This window comes from Sarcophilus harrisii, chromosome 5, assembly GCF_902635505.1.
Source record: "Sarcophilus harrisii chromosome 5, mSarHar1.11, whole genome shotgun sequence".
Taxonomy (NCBI): Eukaryota; Metazoa; Chordata; class Mammalia; order Dasyuromorphia; family Dasyuridae; genus Sarcophilus; species Sarcophilus harrisii.
Window position 1 is genome coordinate 37387045 of NC_045430.1, and position 7258 is coordinate 37394302.

Sequence of the window (7258 nt, forward strand, 5' to 3'; positions counted from 1 at the left end):
CTAGCTGGCTTTAGGATACTTTTGATTGTGGTTCAATGCAAAGAATACTAATTCTTTGAGCCAAAGAACATGGGTTTCAATGCCCTAGCAGTGCCTGGCACATAGTAGGTGCTTAATAAATATTTATTGACTATTATTGACTGTCTCAGAAGCTTACTTGGGTAAGTCACTTCATCTCCTTAGTCTCAGCTTCCTCATCTATAAAAAGAGGGCTGTTAAGTCTCTTCCAATATTCATAATCCTATGAGCTATTAAGTTCTTGGTTTTCATGTACCATCTCCCACAAGATGCCTTTAATTTATTCACTAATTCATTTCCCCCATTAGGTCTTGTATTTAAAGATCTATATTTTTTATATCCTATCCAGTAGGATGTAAGCTCTTCTGAGGTCAGGACCTCTTTTCTTATTCTGTCTTTGGATCCACTGCCTAGAACAGTGCTTGGGAATATTGTAAGTGATTAATTGTTGATTTCTAGAGATTCATTTTTTCTTGTTTTATCCAGGGTCAAAGAAAAGATTATAACCCACATCTGCTGGGATTTATGCCCCTAGGTCTGGAAGAGCTCCACATATTGCCACACTCCTTCACTTGTTGAATTGAATTGACCTTAAATCATTTTATGCCCATGCACAAGAAAAACAATCCAATGCATCAATTTTCAGCAATAATTACGGCTTTCTGGTAAAAGAAATTATTATTTTTGCAATCCCCTTTTCACCATTAAAATCTAACTGTCCATAAGTTCCTATGGCTTGGTAACCCATATTTTATATTTTCCTTTTTCCCATAGTGCCTAGGAAAGTGTGGGGTATAGCTGTATAGTCAAGTCAATAAATGTATTTTTTGAGTGACTACTATGAGTGAGGCCCGAGGCATATAAGACAAACACAGCCTCTGCTCTTTTACTTTTTTTTGTTGATTCAAGCAGTTTAATTACAGCCATGTAATTTTTTACTCTTGCATTTTCTCACTAGTTTCTTCTTGATATTTTCCCTTTTCCTTTTCTGCTTGGTGAGATTTGGCTTTTCATTCAAGGATCTTTTTGCAATCTTTGTCCAGTTTTAGCCTTGTGATAACCATCTTACTTGGAAGAATGCCCACATGGACAGTTAGCTTTCTCTCACTGCACACTCAATGAAAATCACATATTTCTTTCTCTAAACCTAGACTACTTTGCCAGTTTGCTGTCCTTTGTATGTCCATGAATGGCCATGGTGAGGACATTGTACTTCTGTCTCAGCTTCTTAGAAAGAGTAGAAGACATAATTTTCCTCTATATGTAGGGCAAGGCATTGAAATGACTCTTGCAATTCTTGCTTCAGGCAGGAGTCACTTGAACTTCATTTTGACCTTAGAGTTATTGCGGAAGAAAAGAGACAGCTTCTGCCCTTTAGACATATCTGTTATCCTCCCTAACAAAATCAGCTTGTATCTATTTTGTTTTATATCCATCTGTTTTTTTTTATTTTTACTTTTTTTATTTGTTTTTTCTTTCTCATGATTTTTCCTACCCCCCACCCCCCCCCATTCTTCTTTCACAACATGACGAATACAGAAATACATTTAACATGATTGTACATGTATAACCTATATCAGATTGCTTGCTGTCTTGGGGTGAGGTGAGGAAAGGGAAAACAATTTACAACTCAAAATCTTACAAAGATGAATATTGAAAATTTCCCTTTCATGTAATTGGAAAAAAATAAAAAGTTTTAAATGGAAAGAAAAATTATGTGTATCAAAATATGAAGGTAGTGGTTGATTTAATCCACCACTCCATTCTATTTATAGTAATTAACAGATGCTCTATGACCAAATACATTTACAAGATAAGAATACCTTGTATTCTTGTATTCTTTTTTTTTTTTTAATAATTATAAATTTTTATTGACAGAACCCATGTCTGGGTAATTTTTTACATTATCCCTTGCACTCACTTCTGTTCCGACTTTTCCCTTCCCTCCTTCCATCCCCTCCCCCAGATGGCAAGAAGTCCTATACATGTTAAATATGTCACAGTATATCCTAGATACAATATATTTGTGCAGAACCGAGGAGTTCTCTTGTTGCAAAGGAAGAATTGGTATATCCATCTATTTTATATTCGTTTCATCTTCTCCATAGAATGGAAGCTTCTTGAGGGTGGGAACCATTTTACTTTTTTCTTGGAATACCTGGTACCTAGCATATATTTGGCACATAGAAGATGTTTTTGATAAATGCTTATTGATCTGAGGATGGAGACATCATCATCATCATTGGCGTTTATATAGTATTTAAGTATTTTGCAAATTGCTTTCTATATGTACATGTATCTCTATCTCAGTATCTATCTATCCATCTATGTATCTATCTAATTTCTCTTGATCCCATAACAACTTTGTGAGGTACGTGATATTATAGCCACAATTTTGCAGATGAGGAAATTGAGGCAGGAAAGGCTAATGACTTCCTCAGGATCACACAGTTATTAAGTGACACACATAAAATTCAAACTCAGGTCTTCCTAAATCTTAAATTTCTATCCACTGCACTCAGTAACCCACTGGTATAAAATAAATAGATAAGAATAATGTAGGATAGGAAGTGGAGCAGAACAAAAGAAAGATGAAGTGCCATAGGGAGATATGATATGAAAGCACTAAGAATGAGGGAAGGCTTCTTGAAGGAGGATGCATCTAAGCTGAGCCTTGAAGGAAGATAAGATTCTGAGAAGTGGAGATGAAGAAGAAATACATGACTGGCATGGAGGAATGACTGGAAGATGGAAAACTGAGGCTAGAGAATATAGAGTACATCACAGAGATGCCATAAAATAAATAAATTTTTTTTAAAATAATATATTTTTATTTTATATTTAATTATAATAAAATAAAAAAAATTAATGATAATAAATAAAAACTATGAAATAAAATCTTGAAGAAGTTGGTTGGAGCTAAATTATGGAGATTCTTGAATGTCAGAATGAGGAGTTTTATTTTGGCACCAACAGGGAACTTATGAGGGATGCTGAGCTGGGGATTGACACCTCAAATACTTGTCCAATAAGTCTTCATTCATTTGTTAATTTGCAGATATTTTGTTCAAGGAAAAATGATCCTAATTATGTCATGTAGCACACCAATCCTGGCTGCAATAAACAAAAGCCCCCATGCTATTAGACTGGGTCTCCTGGGAGATCAGAGTTAATAGGGAGATGAGCCATCAATGAATATCTGGGCCAAAAATATGATTTCATCATTGTCCAGTAACCAGATTGCTTCATACCTCTCTCCTTAAGTGGATAATGTTTCATAATAACCTCCTGCAAATATCAACTACAATTTGGTTTCATGTTACCTAGGAGCTCATTTCCCATACTTCATAGAAGCTTTCACAGATCAGACAGCACATTGGTGACATTTATATATTTGAAAAGGAATGAATTTTGTAAAGGGAGTTTGTGCTTGAGGGATATGTGTGTGTGTGTGTGTGTGTGTGTGTGTGTGTGTGTGTGTGTGTAGTTGGAAAGGGTGCATTTTTTGGAGCATGGATGGGAATGACTTTATAGGGATCATCCCAGTGGAGTTCCCCTGGAAACTAGTGCTTTGAAATATGGAATAGTTATCTTATTGGCCACTGAGCAAAAAGAAATGTTGACTCAATAGACTTTAAAAGAGAGTGACCCTACTCTCTAGTGCTTCCTAGTCCTTCAACTCTCTAGGTGATGTTATATAACTCTGAGACTTCCTATACTGACCTTCTCCCCTCTGGCATCTTGGTAACTCTTCTCACATGGCAGCAAGAGATCAGCTTAGGTAGGCAAACCTGAACCTGGGCTTCTGACTGCCCTTTCTGCTTTCTCTGTCTGTTGTCTGTCTGTCTATCTTGTATATATGTTTCTTCCTTCCTTCCTCCCTTCAATTTTCTCTACTCTTTTCTCTTTCCCTCCATTCCTTTCTCCTCTTTATACTCTTTATACTTCTCCTCTTCCTCCTTCCCTTTTGGGGAGACCCCAGATAGAAACTAAACTGAAGCCTTAAGTGATCTTTTTCCTTGGGTCCTGGGGGAGGTTTTAAAAAGTCAAAGAGAGGGAGAGAAAGTCCTTTCTTTCAGGCGGTTAGGCTCCTGGAACTGAATCCAGGCCATGGGCATGGATCAGAGATGATAGAAACCCCCTAGGGGGGTAGAGAGAGCACCAAGTCTCAGGCCACTGGGTCCAGCAGCGGGACTATATCCTGTTACATATAAAAGCATATACACACAAAGTCTGGCTCATAGTGGAAATAAAACACAAGGTTGTTGATTGATTGATTACTTATTTGGATGCATGTTATTCCCTCCACATTCCAGTAGAACAGGTCCTTGAGGGTAGAGAATATTTCTTTTTTATCTTTGTATTCCCAGCCCCTAGCACAGTGCCCAGCATATGGTAGGCACTTAATAAGTGTTTGTTGGATTGAATTGAAGTATAACTAAGCACTTGAAGGAATTCTTCCTATAGCATCCTAACCCTGGCTTAGATTAAAATATAGATTAAATTAGATTAAATATAGATAAATTAGATTAAAAATATAGTTACTGGGATCAGAGAAAAGGAAGCCAGTAGCTTTTTAAAGTTTTCATAAGCAATGGCCTTGAGACCTCCTTCTCTTTTTCCAGAGTCCAATTCATCCAATCTATTTGTGCTGCCCATTACTGTTCCTAAAGTTCACAGTTGATCTTGTAACATCTCTGCTCAAGAAACTTCAGTGGCTCCTTATACTTCTAAAATAAAAAGCAGGAGTAGCTAGGTGGCACAGTAGGTAGAGCACCAGCCCTGAAGTCAGGGGGACTCTAGTTCAAATTTGACCTCAAGCACTTAACTGGTACTAGCTGTGTGACCCTGGACAAGTCACTTAACCTCAATTGCTTCAGCTAAAAAGTAAAATAATTCTCACATTTAAACAATTTGATTTCAGCCTTTATTTTCAGGATTATTTCATATTTGTTCCCCTCCCCTTAAGCTATCTCTCAGTTGTAAACATATTAATCTGTTTGTTGCTTCCTTGAACCCAGAAGTATATCTCTTACTTCTCTGCCTTTTTATAAGTTGTTCCCCATACCTAGAACCCACTCTTTTCATTTAAATGCATGTACATACATAGAAAATTAATGCTTCATATATATGTATAGATATATATTTATGATTGTTCATATATTTATGACATATCAATGCTCTACATATGTATAGCTATGAATATATTTTATATGACTGAATATATTTACATGTATTTATACATTGATATATTTCACACAAATACACACTTATATGTCATAAAAATATGCACTTATTCTACATGCATATACCCAAATATGTGTGGGATTTAGAAAGACATCATGATGTAGTAGTCAGAAAGACTTCAGTTCTCAAGTTCTGCCTTTGACAGAACAGACTGTGGGGATCAGAATAAGTCACTTATTTCTCTCTTCTCAGTGACTATAAGAATACTCTAATATAGTTGTAGCATAGGTCCTAATCTGTCCTAGTGAATGGAGTTTCCTTCTTAGGAGTCTTCTACACCATTGGAATGACAGATCTGTTAAAACAAAACAAAACAAAACAGCAAAAACCAGCCCAAGGTTTGGAAGGCTTGAAGGCTGTACTCTCAAAGTTCAGGCTTGGCAGGTCCTACCATGTGGGAAAGTCCTTGGGTATGACTTGGCATCAGATTTTGTGCTGAAAAGTGGCAGATGTTTTGCAAGCTTGCCACATACATGCCAACTTTTATTATTGTTATTGTTACTATAACTGAATCAAATGCTTTTTTTGTACTTAATGAACAATGAGCACATTGGGATCTTCCATTTCCTATCCCTTTCAGTCAGCTGTGTGAATGGGAAGATGTGGGCTGTGAAAGGAAATCATTTGCAAAAGCTTTCCTGCTCCTTTCTTATGTTTGCCTTAAAGGATACCCTTGGGGATATATACAAACTGTTATTTAGGAAAAAATTATTTTATTTTGACCATTCTTGTGATTTCATTGGTTTATCTGAGAAAATTCCCTCTACCAAGGAGGTTATTGCCTTATAGATGCAGAGCTAGAAAACACCTTGGAGGTCACATAGGTTAATCTCCTGATTTTATATATGAGCAAACTGGAGTCCCAATGAAGTTATAAGGTTTTCTCAAGATCACACAGGCAAATGGGCAGAGGAAGGATTTAAACTAAAGTGTACTGCCTCCAAATCCAGTGTTTTTATTAGAATATGCTGACATTATGTATTTATATCTTCATAACTATATATGTATAAATATATATGTGTAAATACACACATATTTATATGTCTAGGCCTGAGACTTTTCATTCTCACTTACTTTCCAGATCTAATTAGTTGGCAATGTATACATATTTTCAATATCTCTCAAAGTTATATCCTTCTGTCTACTCACACCACAACCACCCTAGTCCAGACTTTCATTACTTCTTGTCTGGATTATTGAAGTAATTGCTTTCTATGCATTCATTTTCTCTCCTCATAATCCATATTCTGTATGATTATTAAGTTAATATTTCTAAAGCACAAGTTTTAGTATGTCATTGCTCTCCTCAAGAAGCTTCCTTGGTAACCCATGGCACCAGGAATAAACACAAATGTTTCTGTTTAGCATCTAAAGCCCATCACAATCTGACTTTTGCCTTTCTTTTCAGTCCAAGTTCCAACTGAATGTTTCTACCCTTCATGATCTCCATGTATTCTGCTTACTTTTCCTCTATATAATATTCAATTCTTCTGTCCTTGATGCTTAAGTTAGTTCATTTGAAAAGCAAATTAGGAAGCTCAGACACTGGTGGCTAGATTTGTCATCCTTCTGTGTGGTTTAGAAATGGTGAGGGATCACCATTTAATAAAAAAAAAAGCTGGAGAGATCTTTAGAAGCAAAGCAAAGTTTATTATACGTTCTCGCGAGAATCGGGTGTCCCACCCATGGAGCAGACAATCAAGGGAGGAAGCAATGTTGGGGGCAGGGTCAACACTTTCAATCCCTAACACAAATACCCCCTCCCACCACTGACCCTCATCTTTATTGGCTGAGGATCTTACATTCTAAATGCGGGAACTAGCCAAGAAATTGAACTTGACCAATAAGTACATAGTTGCCCATATTTGACTGAAATAAGGAGACGCTGATGTCATGGGAGGATAACAGGAAGGGGACTTAAGTATGCCCTTGACTCAATGCTTAAAGTCCTTCAGGCCTACTCTAACTCTGAAGTAGATGAAGCCTTACTCGA

The 7258-nt window shown here is 36.6% G+C and overlaps 1 pseudogene; it reads right to left on the bottom strand.

Moving 5' to 3' along the window:
• Positions 1 to 953: 953 nt before the first annotated feature.
• LOC105750674 lies at positions 954 to 3758 on the bottom strand (annotated as a pseudogene).
• Between the last annotated feature and the right edge of the window lie 3500 nt (positions 3759 to 7258).